The sequence below is a fragment of the Fukomys damarensis genome, unplaced genomic scaffold (genome assembly GCF_012274545.1).
Source record: "Fukomys damarensis isolate Sample0158 unplaced genomic scaffold, DMR_v1.0_HiC HiC_scaffold_28, whole genome shotgun sequence".
NCBI classification, from domain to species: domain Eukaryota; kingdom Metazoa; phylum Chordata; class Mammalia; order Rodentia; family Bathyergidae; genus Fukomys; species Fukomys damarensis.
In genome coordinates this window covers 23,253,577-23,272,207 of record NW_022900940.1, presented here as the reverse complement: position 1 = coordinate 23,272,207, position 18,631 = coordinate 23,253,577, and the positions used below count along the sequence as shown (strand labels likewise).

The 18,631-nt window shown below is 38.9% G+C and overlaps 1 long non-coding RNA gene across 1 annotated transcript; it reads right to left on the bottom strand.

Annotated features, from left to right (window-relative positions):
* Nucleotides 1–3,095: 3,095 nt before the first annotated feature.
* On the bottom strand, nucleotides 3,096–16,639 carry LOC104872116. The gene is made up of 3 exons (XR_783062.1): nucleotides 16,610–16,639; nucleotides 16,128–16,297; nucleotides 3,096–3,195 (listed from the first exon to the last, which is right to left on the bottom strand). It is a non-coding gene; the product is annotated as an uncharacterized LOC104872116 (long non-coding RNA).
* Nucleotides 16,640–18,631: the final 1,992 nt, after the last annotated feature.

Below are 18,631 nucleotides of genomic sequence, written 5' to 3'. Positions count from 1 at the left end.
TATATATATATATATCCATATATATCCACGTATATTTTTTTTTCTCATGGAAGTAGCAGGAGAAACAGGGAAAATTTGTTGATCAGTCATGGAATCTGTCACAATCCTTGCAAATCACAGCCCACAAAGAGAAACAAATACCCTTGAAATGAAGTCTGCAAACACCTTAGCATAACAAACATGAAAGCTCTGGCTTCTCTTTTATATAAACTGGTGAAATGCCATGTGACTGTCCTCAGTCTTACCTCTGACATGTGTAGGTCTGCTGGGCCTTTTGTATACTGGTACCTTCCTAACATAATGTTTCAAATGGGATCTAAGTTTATAGCTGGCCTGGAGACCACACACAGTGAGGAAAAATTCATATGGAAGTCATGCTTTTATAACACATTTGTAAGCTTATCATGTTGTGAGACCTCTGCTACCCTTCCTGTTGGCTGTGGCCTATTTGGCAGTCCTGCTCTTTGCATAATGGAGAGCTCAGTGCAGACCCACCACTTCAGGAGAAAAACTTGAAGTGTGCTGCAGTCAGAAAATGAGGCTGAGATTAGTCTTTAATTTTCTTCTTTTTCAACCAGAGGCTAGACAAAATAGAAGAAAGGGGTAATGCCCTTAATTGTATAGTTCTCATAGTAAGATAAGAACATTTACAAAGGCTTACAAAGGTAGGATGAGATCCTGGTCTTGTCTTTGAAAGAGGAAAAAAACTCAGATGACTTTTTTTTGCAAAACATGACCATATTAACTTTTCATGTCTGTGGTTAAAAATTTGTTATCAGAAAGAAAATGATGGATTTCCTGGTTTGCTACAAAATATTAAAGAATCCAGACCTCACTTTCCTGGCTCCCAGGAATATCATCTGAGGAAATAAATGCAATCCCTTAAAAAGCAAAGAAACATGGCTTTTGCAGATTGATACTCCTCTCATCTTTTCATGCACTTCCCTTTCCCTTCAAAATTAAAAATAAGTAAAGGCAAAGGGAGGTTTGGGCCTGAGAATTTGTTAGAATTAAGAAAGATATGTCCAATGCTCTAATTATTTTTACTTCTGGTTGGTGGTGCCCTGCATCCAAGGAGTTTCTGCTCAGGAGGGTATAAATAGGAAAGAGGATGTTTGCAGTCAGGCAGACTCTTAGACGAGCCATTAGCCTGTTTTCTTTTCTATGATCGAGATGATGCCTAATTCAACTCAAGATGTAACTTTGAATATCAGCAAGTAGCTTCCTAATAGGTGTTGACACATTGGAATCACCTTTACTCTTGAGTTATCAAGAGATTTTGTTCTCCTCTTTATGCTGTTCCTTAGGACAGACCCTGAATTAAAGAAAGTACATTTCTCTCCCACTGTGTCCTCATGTCAATGACTGATTTGCAGCTAATCTCTAAATATTCCATGTTATAATCCTTGACAAGTTCCTAGGCAACCATTCTCCAGTTAGGGACTTGACAGTGTAGGCTGTGCTCCATGTTTTGACCCCATCCTCTCTACACATGGCGTCCAGAGTCAGCCATGGGGAAAGAGAGCTGAGAGGAAAGGAGAGGAAAATCCCATTCTGGCACTGAGTGTTTAAACAAACAGATAACACACATCACTCCTACTCATAGCTCATTGGTTAGAGCTAGTTCTATAAAATAGATTCCCTGTGATGGGACTGGGAAATATGAAGGAACAGATGGATAGTCACCCAGCAGTAAATATCTCTGCCATAGAGGGCTTCAAGAGAACCAAAGCAATGTCTTGAATAACCTTGATCTCATGTGGCTCTGAGTAAGGCACTCATTTCTCTGGGAAGATTGAACAGATAGACACACGCCACTTTCTGATATTTATAATGCGGTAATCGTTTTAGGAGTCCAACAAAAATGAGACTAGCATTAAAGTTCAAGGAAACATTTTAATTATTAAAAATATGGATAAAAGAAAAAGTACAGCAAATAAAAGTGGGATTAAGAGAATAATGCTAGAAGTCTGGTGGCTAGAAAACCAAGTCAATAGGAGGTCAAGGTGTCTGTATGTGTGTGTGTCTCTGTGTGTGTATGTGTGTGTGTGTGTGTTTCTCTTCCTCTTGCCTTTTTTCTGATATAGTTTACAGAAGATAAGGGAATTCTTCCCATCCCTTTGTATCCCTCCTACCTTTATCCGTGTCTTCTTTCTGGACTATTTTCTTGTTTTTTATTTTTCTTCAATTTTTCTTTTCTTTCTTCTCCTTTTCATTTGGCTCCCTTTAATTCTTTTTCTAATATTTGTATCAGTTGTTGAATCATTTCCCAGCCCCATTTCTCACTTGGTAGGCACTTTTCTATGCTAACTCCATCTACATATATAGCACGCCTTTACCATCATTAGGATCCTTTGGAATCCTATTTCCTTCTTCCCATACCACGTAGCAAAAGACTTTTTTTTTTCACTTCTCTTTCTCTCCTCTGGTGTTACCCAGTGTCCAACCCCTTAGGTGCCGGATAATTCATTTTATAAAATGACTGTAGAAGGCACTTGATTACTACTAGAGGAATATAGCCATTGCATTTAGTGCATATTACCTGTGAGTCAATACTCGGGCTGTTATGATGCGTATACTATAACCATGGGTTTCTTCTCCAGGCTACAGTAAGACCCCTAACAGGGTATGTGATGTCATAATTATCCCTGGTAGACACCACTGTAATGGATTAGCTTGTTACTACTATAGCTATTTTCATTGCGTAAGAATAATCCTAACTCTGGACAATAAAATGCCAGTGAATCTATCTGGCAATTCTACCATCACACTCAGGGAGGACAGCAAGAGTTTCCAACCCATGAACTCGGACTAGCTCAGCCTTTTCAAGAATATCTGAAACCTGGCTGAAAGAAAAACAAAAAAACCCTGGAGTCTGAGTTAGTTTCAGTACTGCAGCAAAAGAAACAGAGAAGTTATTGATCTACAAGCACTCAGACTCTCTGGCAAAGAAGCTACTTGGGAATCACTTCCAAACTGTGTCACTGGAATACTTAGCCTGTGTTCCCATCAGAAAATTTATAGGCTTAAGTTTTTGTATATTTTGTGATTTATTTCATAATAAATGGCTGTGTTATGCTCTTTATTGTGTTTATTAGGTTGTTCTTTTCATGTATTTAGTCTCTCGTTGGCTCCGATTTAATAGGTGGCTAGGCTTTTTCCCTTGTCTCAGCTCCTTATCTTCACCTCAAACTCCTGAAACAAGATCATTAACATATCTCTTTATTCTTTTTCCAAACACATAAATTCCTGCTTCCACATTTTACAATTCCTCGTACTGAGCTCTCTCACAGTCACTGCTATCTTCTCCAGTACTATTCCCCCATCGTCCCCATCATAAACCTCTGGCTCTTCCATGTCTACATTGCTTGCTGTCCTCCCTATTAGCAAGTTCTCATAACCACGGAGCTTTCTCGATCACAAAGTTAACCTCCTTTCTCCTTTACCTCGCCCTTACCCCAGCAGATATTCTCTGATAACTCTCAATACTAATCCTTCAGCTCAAATAAGAGTGCCCCAATAGGATCAGAGCCCATATTACCCTTTTCTTATCATCTTCCACTGTTCCCCCTTAAAACCTTCCTTTTAGTGTCTAACATTCCTCATTCAACCACCTCCCATCTGCCTCACCTCACCTCACCTACCTCATCACAGAACAATCACAGATAATAAATGGTCAGAGTGTTCATACAGGATAGACTTAGGGGGAAAATGTAACTGCCAGGACTCTAGAATAGAAGAGTTGTAAGACTGAATCTGTGTGTGCTGTTATAACCAGAACTAAATCTTTCGGCAAAACATAGGGACAGAGTCAAAACAAATTCAAGTAAATAACACAAAGGGTAAATACAAGCTGAAAATTATTCACAGGGAGGCAACATCAAACTAAAAATCTCTGCATTCTTTCCTTACTTCTGTAGTTCTCAACCCACTGTACCCCCAAAGAAAAGAAGGAGGAAAAAGCGGGGTAGAGATAAATGTTGGATGGACGGATAGATAGATGGATAGACAGTCATAGGAGCACGGGGATTCTCAGATTCTCCCGACCAAATAACTGGCAGCAGCATACAAGCAATGATGAAAATAGATGAGTTCAAAGAGGAAGTGAGGAATTCTCTCTCTCTCTCTCTCCATCTCCCCCCCACCACACACACTGCTTGCAATAGGGAAGCAGACCAAGGAAGCAAGGGAGAGTGGCAAGGAGGAAGAGAAGAGGAAATAAGTAGAATGAAGATATGCCACATTCAAGGACCTAATAACCTCAATTAATATAAACATTAAATGCCACAACACGAGCTAACAATATCAACAAGAACGTAAAAAGGGATGAGGGAACTGAAGGAGGAGGTCGGGAGGAGGAGGGAAGGGGAGCTGTAGTATGCATGTGTGATCACTCCCCAAGATGACTGTGAACTGCATGAACTGCAGACATGTCCTAATAAAATAAAAAGAAACATCTAAGTGCCAGGAGTGGTGGCTCATGCCTGTAATCCCAGCACTGGGGAGGCTGAGGCAGGAGGATCGCTGTGAGTTTGAGACCAGCCTGAGCTACGTAGTGGGTTCCAGGTCAGTCTCAACTACATAGTGAGATCCTGTCTCAAAAACAAAAAACAAACAAAAAAACCAAAAAAAATGTAAGTAAAAGTTCATAATACTTGCATTTAAAATAGAAAACAATTGGAAGCTCCTGGGAAGTTTATGCTTTTTTTTTTTTTTTTTTACCAGAGATTGAACTCAGGATCTTGTGCTTGTGCTTATGAGGCAGGCATGGCACCACTGAACTAAACGCCCAGCCCCTGTGCCTAAATCTTTAGGTAAACTATACGATGTATTTCTAGTAGGCTCTAATGCATAAACAACTTAACTTTTAATGAAGAAATAATGACCAGTTGAAGGTCATTCTACTAAATGATTGGCCTCTTTTCCATAAAAGTGTTAATTCATACAAGTTAAAAGACTACTAAGGATCCCTACAGAATGAAAGAAGACTGTCAGTTAAACTTAGTGTGCTATCCTTCATAGAATTCAGTTTAGGAAAACATTGCTGTAAAAGACATTGTTTGAAATAACTGAAAATTCCAAATTAAGAATTTTCATTAGCTAATTCTATTTTATTAATATTAAATAAACTAAATTTGAGCCCAGTGTTGTGATTATATGAAATTGCCCAAATTCTTAGGAAATACATGCCCAAATCTTTTGGAATAAAGAATCAGAAATTCTTCTACTCAATCTCAATGATTCCAAAAAGGAAAAACAACAGTACTACTATCATCAGACACATAGCAAAAACAGACATGATGCAAATGTGGTAAAATATTAACATTTGGTGAACCTGTGTGAAGTATAAATGGACATTTATTGTACTATTACAACTTTTCCTATTATATTTTTTCAAATTAGAAAGTTTAAAAAATACTCATTTGTGAAATGTTTTTAATGTTAATCACAATATTTGGCCTACATAATCATGCATCTCGCACAATCTTAGCTAACTTACAAAGATTTTTCCATGTAGAAGACAAGACTAGAAGAAAAATACCAAAATATTAACAGTCTTTGGTGGGTGAATTGGACTGGGAATGCTTTTACAGTTCCTTATTTTCCCTATATTTTCTTCAGATTTTTAATAACCACCTACCTTTTATAATAAAAATACTTTTAAGAAGAAAGAACCAGCACACAGGATAGGAACAAAGAATCATTTTCCCCCATCTCCCCAACTTTAAGCCTGAAGCCAAAATCAAGAGCCAGGACAGAGGGAAATGAGTTCAAGCTGTCAGCTATTAAGGTGTGAAAGTCTGTGTTTTAGGCTTGCCAATTGACCTTTAATGAACAACTGTCTGAAACAGAAAATTCATAGTATTCTAGGCTAAAAACTCAATATATAATTTAGCTTTAGTTTCACAGTGGGGCTGCTGGGTATGCCTCCAGCTTCGAGATTTATAGCCAAGCTGAGGAATAGTTTTGAATTTGGTTGATTCTTCACAGATGTAGGTTTCAAGTGCAAAATAGCTGAACTTGGCTTCTGATCTCAGACCAAACTGGCCTGAGCTAGATGATTTGTAAACCTTCAAGTTCTCTTTCAATAGCCAAGACCAGTATCTTCTCAGGTTCCCAGAGGGATCCTGGCCCACAACACCACAGTGACTCTTCCTACTATCTAACTAGTTTCTTCTAGAAGCTTACTCTCTGTCTCCATTCTTTGGCTCCTGTTCCCCGAAACCTACTTCTTTCCCTTCAGGAAGAAAAATGGGAGACCTGCCTATTATTTGTCTTAGCTATAACCATCTGTTCAAAAAGTCTACCTTTCATTTGTTCTACTAGGGGAATTCTTTGCTTCCCTCATCTCTCATTCCACTCCATTACTTCTACCTTCTGAACTGAGCCAGTTTCTCCTGCCTGTACATGTTATTTCTGACCATCCTCAAAGCAACCCAGGCTGTGGCAAAAGCTTTCATTCAGACTGGTGGTTGAGTCAGGATTCCAGCTTGATCGGGCTAGAGAAGCAGCTGTCAACATTGCCAAGTCCTGCTTGGGGCCTCTCTGGGCAGTTGTATGAATTCTTAGCTATGTTCTGACAGAACAGGTCATCTTGACACTGCCTGTAAGCTTCTCTCCTGCTGGGATGGCAGGAATGTCAACCATAATCATCCTCTAGGCTCCCTACTCCCCAGGGTCAAGTAAAGTTATGCAATGCCACTGCGTGCGTGCATCAGCAGTTTTGTGAGTTTCTCAACAGGCTTAGAGGCAATTCATGCTCTCCACATATTATCATCGCCATGCCACCTGTGTCCTCATATAAATCACTGTGTCAATTCTCAATATAGGGCAAAATGTCCATGTCCATAGCTCTACAGCTTCTAGCCTTCTTCGTAAAGGGATGGTAAAAAGTCATCCACCTACACACATGCTCGCACACACACACCCCTTCTCGGTTTATGTCTTTACGTATAGATCACTAAGAAAACAGAAGCTCTTAGACCTAAAACTTTTCATCTCTATATTACCACACCTATCACACACTCTCTCCTCTCTTCTGATTGAAGCTGTTTTTCTGCCATCCCTTCCTTTGTCACGTCTCCTGCAGCATCATCTCGCTCCCTCTAATGGACTTTTCATATCAGCAAGCAACGTGCTCCAAAATCTCCATCCTTGAAACAAATGCTTAGCATATCTCACATTGTCCTCCAGTCATTGCCCCAGCTCTCCTCATCACGACAGTACTTTCAAAGAGTTGTTTCTAGGTGCTTTCTCTATTCACACACCCCATATTTTTTTCTCAACCAACTCTACTTTTTGGAATCATAGTACTCTTCTCAGAGCTGCAAGTAACTTCCTCATTTCCCAATTCAAGAGCCGCTTGTTCTCATCTCACTCAATTTCAGGACAATTCGATACTTTCTCTTTATTCCTTTCACTTAGTTTCCAATCTCAATGACCCTCCTTCAATCCCCTTTACTAACTTTTCCTTATTTGTTTGCCTTCCAAATGTTGGGCTGCCCTGGTGGAGATCAACTCCAGGACATGAGCAAGTTTTCCGCAGTGCTCTGTTCTGTCACCAAAATAGATGGCCGTGCCAAAGCCTCCCAAATTAATTTTTTCATTCCAATTTCTCCTTCAAGGTCCAAACTAAAAAAAAACAAAAAAAAAAAACCTTACATACATGGCTGCTTCTTTGACATCTCGGGTATCTAAAGAGTATTAGAAACTCAAGCTAACTAAGCAAAAACAGAAACCATTTTCTCCCTCCCTCCCTTCCTCTCCCACCTCTCCCTCTTCTTCTTCCTCTCCCTCCCTCCCTCTCCATACACCCACACACACATGTAAACCCCATTTAATCCAAGTTCTCTCCATTTCAGTTAATTACCTCATTCTCTAGTCTTATAATCTACAAATCCTCCTTGATTCATTCCTCTTCTTATTCTGTCTCCAGACCTGCAAACCAACACCATTCAGTCCTGCTCAGCTCGCTGAATGTGTCAGAGTTTGGCCTCAGTATATCAGATAAAACATATGATGATTAGTCCCTGAAGAGAAGTTTTGTCCGTAGGCAGACTTTGGCCAACATTTATTCCTAAAATGGCTGCTCGTAAATCTTTGCTGAGACAGGATCTACTGACCAGCTCCCCTGGCAGTGATAATTCACTTTCAGGTGTCTGGTGGATGCCCGAGGGCTTCAGACATCAGAAGTGGTACCCTACTGTAATTCACCTGTGAGGAAGTACTTACTTCTAAGCAACTTTGAATTTGAGCATGACATAAAACAATCTTTAATATAAATAGAGATACGGACCACACTGTGGTTTAAGAGAGGTTATTAACCTGATTTTGTGGTGAACAGATTGTATGTCAAACCACAGGAGATCTCTCCAGTGGAAACTCAAATTCTTTGTCGGTAAAATGGGGCTTAGTAATATAACTCAGAGAAGATTGTTCTTTACCTTAGTTAGAATGTGGAAAATTATAAGACACCATTGCTACCTACCTAACAAATCAAGAGCAATTACTATACCAAAGCACATAAAGAAAACATATTTTAAAATGGAAAGAGTAACTTAAGATCTGTTCTAAAAAATAGCCTAGCAAATAGGCATTTAGACATCTCAGAAGGTCGAGAAAGGATGAAGGATGCCAGAAAAGTATTTGAAGAAAAAGGCTGAGAGTTTTCCAAAACTGGTGTAAGCCGTGAAATCACATACAAAAAGCTTGGAGAACCATAAGCAGGTAAAGACACACTCCACCTCAGCACTTGAGTCCAACTGCTGAAAACCAAAAAGAAAACTCTCTCAAGCAGCCACAGACAAAAGACAAATCACTTAGAGAGGAAAAGGAGGAGACTGACTATAGATTTTTTAACAGAACTAGGAAAGGCCAGAAGACATTGGGTTGTCAAACTAAGTGGCTAAAGAAAAGAAGAGAGTATCTTAGAATTTTGAATCTAATGTTGCTCTCAGACTTTACCCTAAGAGGATGATATTTTTTATTGTGCACTCGATGGAAGCTCCTAGAAGAGCTTTTGCTTTCTGTAACTAAAGCCCACTATAGTTTCACTGGACCAAATGACCACTTGCTCCATCAAGAGAAGCATCTTCTATTCAACACAGTGGATCTCAGCCTTGAGTGCCCCTTGGCATCACATTGGTGGCTTTAAAAACCATGCACATCCACATACCATACCCTGAGAATCTGTTTTAGGTGTTCTGATTGGGGCCTGTGTTTTTATTTATTTTTTTATTTACCAAAATCAGTCTAGTGAACAGCCATGTTTGAAACTCATTATTTAAAAAATTATTTCTCCTTTTAAAACCAACATGATTTTAAATCCCAATATTACATCTAAGGTTAAACTTTATGTAACAGCTCCGAACAGTTTTTTTTTTTAAATCATATACAGGTGACTTTCTCTCAAAATTTTGAATGCACACTTGTATCACCTGCATGGGTTTAAAATACATGAAAGCATGGATTCCCAATGTTCCAACTAATATGTGTTAAAGGCTTGGCATCTGGATGTTTATAAGCTTTAATGGCCCTGAGATTGTTGGGAGGTCCAAGTTATTAGTAAGAGGTTGAGGAATTCAGGCCAACCAGGTTGTCTTAAAGAGCAAATAAGAACAGATAGAATCAGATGATTCCCAGGCCACTGGCCTGTGCCCTGCTCTTGCTCAGCTATCCCTTCCTTTCTTCTGAAGGGCATCCCTGGGCACCCTTGGCCTCCTGTGTGCCAGTGTCCAGCTGGCTACCTGCTAATGCCACAGACTGTCCCTTACAGAGAACTCACATGCATCTCTCTGCTCTTTAACATCCAGCCTCCAAACAGAAACCCCATTACAACAGATTGGAAAGCTTGTCACAAAAAAAATGCTTGCTGCTATTTGGGTGTGTTGGAGGTGGACAGCACAGGCCCATCAGAGAGCTGTGGACTCCTGAACATTGCTGCAAGTCTGACAAGCTGCTCTGCAACTGGCACCTGTCACCACAGCAGGAAAAACAGGTTCACTGAGCTATGGGTTTGCCCTGTCTGATCTTCTCATGATTGGAAGGAGGGGCTGGTCTCAGAGCCATAAATCTGTGTGTAGACAGCATTAAGGCTACCTCCTTACTGAGCTCATATCATTCAGACACGGAAGGACATAACTGCCATCCAAGTCAAATGCCAAGTTCCACTGATCTCTGTAAATTCATTTTCTGTTCCCTGTTATTGCTTCAGGGGATAATAGTACAGCTGCGATTGTTTCAACCTTTGTTTTGTTTTGTTTTGTTGTTTGGGTTTTTTTTTAAACCAATTTTTGCCCTTTAGTTAGAGTTAGAGTGTCTCACTCAGTACTCCCAAAGTCATGCATTTGCAATACCTGAGATATCTCCCTAAATCTCAGATTTCTAGGCCCTATATTTCTAGCAACCCACTGAATTATGCCTTAGGTAAGAGCAGATATCTGTACTCTTCACAAGTATCCCAAGTGGCTGTGAAAATTTAAATCTCTGATCTAGGGCAGTATGACATGGTCTGTGAGGCTAAGCCTTCTGAATCTAGTCCCCAGTTAACCAACTGAATAGCCTTGACTAAGTTCTCTGGGCCTCAGTCTTGTCCTCTGTACAGTGGAGCTGCAGCATTACCCACCCACTGGGATTGGAATGAGGAGTAAATGAGCTGACCCAGGTAACACGCTAAGAAGTGTGCCCAGCACATCTTAGGTCATCTTTACCAATCTACCGAGTAGCAGATTAACCTCATGGAACACTAGAAAACAAAGAGCTAGACATTTTTAAGTATTAAAAGTATGACCGAATGTGAGTAGTGGAGCGCAGAGGAAGATGACACTGCTAGATCATCATCAGACAGAAAATGAACATCAGACCTAGACCAGGGCACAGGCTTCACCGTTCACTGTTGGGAGAAACTCAACTCACCTATCCAGAGATTTGTGTCCATAGTACTATCTTGCTGACTTATTAAAGTATTGTTCTCTTTTTACTTGCTTATTAAATTAAAAAAGAAAAATTTATATGTATATAAATTCATCTATGGAAAAAAGCTACAAGCTTTTTTGTTTTTGTTTTTGTTTTTTTGAGACAGGGTCTCACTATGTAGTTGAGACTGACCTGGAACTCACTATGGAGTCCCGGCTGGTCTCGAACTCACAGTGATCCTCCTGCCTTAGCCTCCTGAGTGCTGGGATTACAGGCATGAGCCACCACAGCTGGCCTACAAGCTTTTTAATTTAAAAAGTAAATTTACAGAAAAATGTAACACACGTGTACCATAAAGCTCCCCTTCTCCTCTCACATGGTTTCCCCTATTATCGCATATGGCCATGACATGCGTGCTACAATTAACATGCAAATCTCCAAACATTACTAACTGATGCCCACAGCTGTGCAATGGTTCACAGTTTGTGTTGCTCAGTTCTATGGGTTCTAATTAATAATGACAAGTACATGTTATTATATACAGAAGCGTTTCCCTGCCTTAAAATTCTGCTTTACCTGTTCTTCCTCCCCTTCCCTCAGGACCCCAGGAACCCCTGAGCTTTTGCTCTGTGTAGCTCTGCTTTTTCTGGAATTCCATATAGCTGGAATCATGCAATAGTTGGCTTTTTCAAACTGGCTTCTTTCCCTTAGCAATATATCCTTTTGTGCCATGATACTCTGGCTTTTTCTATCACTGAGTAATAGTCCACTGTGTTGATGTACCAGTTTGTTCCTCCATTAACCTACTGAAGGTCATTTTAGTTACTTTCAGTTGGTACTGATTATTACTAAAACTTCTGTAAACATTTGTGTGTAGATTTTTGTATGGACATACGTTTTTCAGTTCATCTGGATAAATACCAAGGGTGACTAATGAATCACATGGCAAAACTCTCCCTGTCTTGTAAGAAATCGCCAGACTTGTCTTCAATAGTGACTATATTTTTGTATTCCCTATGGTTTTGTATTCCCACCAGGAATAAATAAATGTGAATTCCACATCTTCATCAATTTGGGGGTTGTCATTGTAATGGGTTTTTGCCATCTAACAGTTGTGTAGTGGTTTCTCTTCATTGTTTTCATTTGCAATTTTCTAATGACATGTTGAGCATGTTTCCGTATCTTTCTTTGTGTTCAATATATACTATTTTTTAGGATTCTGTTTCAGATTTTTGCCTATTTTTAAACTAGGTGGTGTCTTCATTTATATTGTGCTGTTATAACAAGATATCTTAGACCAAGTACATTAAAATTAAAAGAAATTTATTGGCTCTCAATTCTGGAAACTGGGTTTCCATGTCTGATGAGGGCTTTCTTTCTGTGTGCTCTCTCATGGTGTAAGTAAGGTATCTGTATTTATTGTCACTATAATAAATATTGGAGATAACTTATTAAAAGGAAAGGTTTATTTTGGCTTATCATTTTAGAGTGTTCAGTCCATGATCAGGCAGACCCATTGCTTTGAAGTCTTTGTGGGAATGGCACATGGTAATGGCAGGGAGTATGTGTTGAGGCAAACATTTCACCTCACAGCAAGAAGCAAACAAGGTAAAAGAGGCTGGTATCCACAGTCTCCTTCGAAGGAGTGTCTCCAGTAACCTCAGGACTTCCTACTGCCTATTAGAACTGGAAGTCTTTAGTGATGGAAGAAGTCTATCGATTACTGAGATGATTGCTATTTTTGATAAATATTTATTGCAGTACTCTTGAAATAACTTTTAACCATCTCAAAGTACATAGACTGCTTATTTATGAAACAATAAAGCTTCTGGCCAGATGGTGATTGGTGTACTTTTTCCAGCCAAACTGAATTCACACCATTTGAACAGGAATTTCTTAAAGAAGACTGCCTCAATTTAAATCTCAACCCATAACTCTTCTGTTTATTTCTTATGTGACAGTGGACAAATGTTTAAATCTCTGCATGCCTGTTTTCCCTACCCTACTACCTTCCTTCCACCTGTTAAAAGATTCCTAATAACATCACCTACTGGTCTAAGTCTATAACATATGAGCATTTAGGGGATATTTAACATTCACACTACAGGGGAATGTCTAGAAAAAGAGGTGCGGGGAGAGGGAGAGGGAGAAGAAGAAGGAGAGGGAGAGAGAGAACAAGAAGAGGCCAAACTCATCCTTTGGTAAGAAGCTCACCCTTATCATAATGAACCCACTCCCATACTAATGGCATTAGTCCATTCACGAAAGCACAACCCTCTTTAAATTCCTCTAAGGATCCTATTTCACAGCAGGCATCAAATTTCTAATTCAGGAATTTGGGGGAACATTTAAACCACAATAGATAGTTCATTTTCTTATTGTTGAGTTTTAAGAGTATTTTGGACATCCTTTACCAGTTATATATTGGGATACCAGTCCTTTATCAGGAATATATCCTGCAAATAGTTTTCCTAATCTCTTGTTTGCATTTCCATTCTCTCAACAATGCCTTTCAGAGTGTGGAATTTTTTCATTTTAATGAAATCAATCTATCAAGTTTCTTTGGTCATGGAACCTGCTTTTGACATCATGTCTAAAAATTATCATTGACTCAAGATCGTCTAGATTTTTTTCTCCTATGTCATCTTCTAAAATTGGTATCATTTCACATTACAATTAGGTCGTGGTACATTTGGAGTTAATTTTTGTAAATGGTATGTGGTCTATATTTAGATTCAATTTTTACATGCAGAGATCCAGTTTTTTCAGTATTGCTGTTGAAAAGACTTCTTTCTCCGTTGAGTTGCTTTTGTTCTTTTTAGACATCAGTTGACTATCTTCATATGTCTATTTCTGGGCTCTCTTTTGGTTTTATTGTTTTAGTGGTCTATTATTTCACCAGTGTCACATCACCTTAATTACCATAGTTATAGAAAGTCTTAATGTCAGGTAGTGTCAGTCTTCCAACTTTGCTCTTTTTTCTCAGTATAACTATCTAGGATTTTTGGCTTTTCCACATATTACAATTAGTTCATATCTACAACGTAAGTTGTTAAGATTTTTATTAGGATTATATTGAGTCGATAACAGATAAAATTGGAAAAAACTTACTAAATTCTTTCTTATTTCAGGAAAAAATAAAACAAAATTTCATAACAAAATAGAATAACAATAGTTAATACTTGAAAAAATAAAACAAAATTTCATAACAAAATAGAATAACAATAGTTATGCTGTATATCATTATCTTCAAATTTAGTTTTTATTTTCATAAATGTGAATTATCTCCATTTATTTAGATATTTTAAAAATTTCACTCCATCAGTACAAGCTTTATATTCAGCTTTGGGGGCTGGGCTTTTTTGCTACCAAATATTTCTCTCCTGTCATTTCTTCTCCCTTCTATTCTGTCATCTTCCCTAAATGCCATTTCAATAGATCATAGAGTGTTTTTTCACCCAAGTATTGTTGAATTAATACGTATGTAAATATATATCTCCATGTGCTTTTGTCTTTCCTTATCTCGGTCTCTTTTTTCTCACACCCCCCCCCACATACACACTTAGCATTCGTAGTTTATTAAAAGAAAATTCTACTACCTTGTTATGTCTTGCTTATCTCACTCAATGATCCCATATGAATCCCTCAAAGAAATTTAGTATAGGGCTGGGGATTTAGCTCAGTGGTGCTGCCACCTGCCTCAAAAGCAGAAGGTCCCAAGTTCAATTCCCAATACCAAAAATAAAAAAAGAAAGGAAGAAAAGAAAGGAGTTCAGTAAACTTAAACCTTTTAAGAAAATAAGCACATAATCCAATAGTGGTATGGGTTACTATAGTTGATACATCAATTTTCTTATATTTGGTCATTCATATTCTGTTCTAGTTTTTCTCTCTGCAAACATCATTGTAGTACACCTCCTTATGAATATGTTTTTATATATTGGTGTTATATTTCTAGATTTCCAGGAATGAAATTTTGAAGTCAAAGGAGCCTGTAATTTTTATTTAAATAGGTATATTTCCAGACTGTATGTTCAGAAAACATGTTAATACTTCATTTTGCATCATAAAAGCAGAGATAAAATATATTCAGGTTCCCACTATAAATTACTATTATTCTTTTAATAATTTTCTCAGTCTAATGGATCTGAAAGAGTATCTCTTTTTTTTTTTTTCCTCTTGAATACTTGAATTTGGGTATATTATTTCATATTTGTCAGCTACTTGGGGTTGTGTCTTTTGTTGGTTATTTATGAAGATATTTGTATTTTATTCTAATTTATTTTTCTTTATTATCCTCTTGTAAGAGCCCTTTGTATATTATATATTATCATTTGATTGCCACCTTTATTTTAGTTAAGTTTTTAATTGAATATTCTTATGGGCCATTTTATTCTTGACTCAGTTTCTAACATTAAATTTCAAGCATTGGCTAAAGTATATAGGGAATATTTAAATTCAAAGAGTCTCTCACATGAATTGCTAAAGAATCCATTCTCTGAAGGCTGGAGGATACTGAGGAGCTCACAAAGAGATTAAGATCACTCTGCCTGAAGAAAAGAATATTGGGCAGGTGGTTAGGTGACAGAGGGAGATGGAAAGCCATTTTAAATATGGGAAAAACTGTCATGGAGATGAAGGACCACTAATTCTGGGTGTTCACAAGTGAGAAGATTACATGAAAGGGACATTATGAATCAGAGAATTGTGCTCAACCTAAGGAAGCCATGGCTGCCCCAGATTTAACGTTCTATGAGTTTCTGGAGATGGGCAACAAATGGATGGGAACTTTCAAGGGAAGACATAATGGATAGTTTCCTACCACTCAGAGGACTGTATCTAGTTGGAGCATGCTGTAGTTAGGACATGGTTTGCCTCTATCAAAACGCACTGAAATCTCCTTGTCATCATGGCAGTTCTCACTCTCCTGGCACTAGATTAGTTAACGGTGGGCCTGGGTTGCTAGAAACTGAGGCTGAGCCCGCTCTGCCCCCAACATGCCTGCTGGCCATTATGCTTTCTGCCATGAGTTGAAGCAGCACAAGACCCTTACTAGCTCCATGCTCTTTGGATTCCCTGCCTGCAAAGTCATGAGCCAAAATAAATGTTTTTCCTTTAAAATTTATCCAGTTTTGGTACTCTGTTAAATCAAAAGAAAACAGACTAAGACAATGTATTGCTAGGCAAATTAATACAAATAATTTGGTACTCACAAAACTTTAAAAGGGCTGGAGACATTCCAGGGAGGAAGCAGGTGGTAGATGCCATTTCACCAATACAACTAGTGCCATGAGTCGGAAAAATGCTGCTGTTACCCAGGGACCAATAACATGATGGAAGTACTGCTACCTTCTTAGCTCTTCTGCAGCTCTGTGTCACATGACTATCAGAAAAAGTCAGAAGTCAAGAAACAAAAATTCAAATAAAAATCTGCAAAGCCCATTATATTCATCTACTCCTACTATTACAGGAAAAAGAAGAGGGCTTCCACTTCTCTCCCAGTTTTGTGTAAGTGAATTTAATTAACAGAACACTAATAATATCCATAAAGCTTAAAACAAAGATTCTGTAAACTAACTCACAGACATCTAGATCCTGGGATATACAAGAGAGTTATAACAGGACAGGGAAACACCAAGTTAAACACCAAGTACAGGGTTCAAATATAGCGTGGGGGACAGGTGGAGCAATGTACCTTGTTGCTACACAGCCTGCTTACAATCTGTACAAGTAGAACTCCTCTTATTTTCTGGAATCTCTTTTAAAAGGCTGCTTTGCAACAATAACCATTATGACACTCTTGAGTCTTTTCGACTTTATTCTTAGAGAATATGAGCAACACTGCCCTTCCAAACACAATGGAAACCTACCCACTCTACTGCTTGTATAGATTCTGTTCAAATTATACTTAAATAAAAGTCCTTTCCAGGCCAGGGATCTAGCTCTGTGGTTTGAGTTCAATCCCTGGAAGCCCCCCCAATAATAAAACTCCTTTCCCTGAAATTGATCATCTTTATGGCTTCTAAAAACACAAGCCTATTATTCAATTGAATCTACATGTATTGAAGAGCAACTTCTGTGAAATATTAATTTTAAAGCCCAAGGACCTCAGCTGACCACTGTTTTTTGTAGGCACAAACATGCTCTGCAACACTTCTCCTACCATCGGCAAAATTACTACAGAGGCCTCTGGATAGAAAGGCAATGAGGAACAGAAGCTTTCCTATTTGAGTTAATTACAACATGGTAAGTACATCGCTCTCCCACTTTCAACCCATTCATGCACAAAATTCCATGGTCACAGAGTTCAACCAGGAGTCGTAGTGAAGGTTAAGGAATAGATTTTATTCAGGAAAAGGAAAACTCACAAGGGCAGGATTAGTAATATGGAAGTGCCTATTGCACTTAAGCCTTTCATCATCCCATTGAAGGGCTTACCAACATCAGGGAGGCAGCCCTTTCAGATCTCACCCCAAGAGAGACCTGCCACAAGAGTACAGGTAGTTGGCTGATAGGGGCTCCTCCAGCAGCTCCTATCCGCACACCGACTATCATATGGGTAGGAGGGTCTGCCCACTTTTGCCCAATATGGAACTGCTCTATGAACGATCTTATGCTGACCCTTCCACACTAAACTGGCCAAGACGATCTCAGAATGACAGCAGCATCGGAGGTGCTTCCTTCTAAATCTGCCTCTTTCTTCTCTCTTGTCACAGGGCTTATAACCACAGAGAGGTCTGAAATCTTTCTCTTCTTCCTCTTCCTCATTTCCCCTTATTTTTCACAGAATTATATTAGTCACTTTCTTATCACTAGAACAAAATACAGTATTCAACACCCACAACTTAAAAGAGGAGAGGTTTATTTGGCTTACAGTTCCCACTGGATTCAGTCTATGGTTCGCTGGCTCCAGTGCAGAAACTGCAAGGCAGAAGGGCATGGCAGGGGACAGCTGCTCAGCCTAGAAGAGCCAAGAGCCAGAGCGACAGGAGGGCCTAGAGACAGTAACACACCCTTTCAGATCAAGCCCCACCTCCTAAGAGCACATTCAGCTACGGAACCCATCAATGGGTTAATACACTGATGGGTGTAGCACCCTCATAATCCAATCAACTTTCAAAAGCTGCCCCTCTAAATACATGAAACTGTGGGTGCAGGGTTAGATATAAACCAGAGACAAATTTCTTGTCCTTCTAACTGGGTCTTAGGGTATATTTTCTGGCAAACCTAGATACAGTCTGAACATCTGCTAGACACCATGTGGGTTTTCTTTCAGAGAAAGTAGCCTTCCCCCTTTTTGACTTTCCAATTCCTATTATCATAGTGAGTGTAAAGGAATAAAGAATATTTACTGTCAAGCAGTCCAGGTTTGGGATGCCAGCTGTTTATTACAACTGTGTGCAAAAGGCAGCTTCTTTAGTTCTGGGGAGGAAATGGCTTTTTATTTTGCCAAAAGTCTTAGTTCTAAATGAAGCTGATATTAGATTGTACCCTTTCTACTGGGAGGAAGGGGATCCTTTACCCTAGTGTGCATTGCCCGGGTAATCCAGGGTAGCTTCCAGGTCATTTGGAAACACTTCTGCTCCATAGACAGTGCATAACCAACATTGTTCATTTTATTTATCTACTATGGTGGCTCCTTGGGATAGGAGTTAAGTTTATATAGATACTAGCTCTTAATCCTTAATCCAAAGGAGCGGCATATGCATTCCCTGCT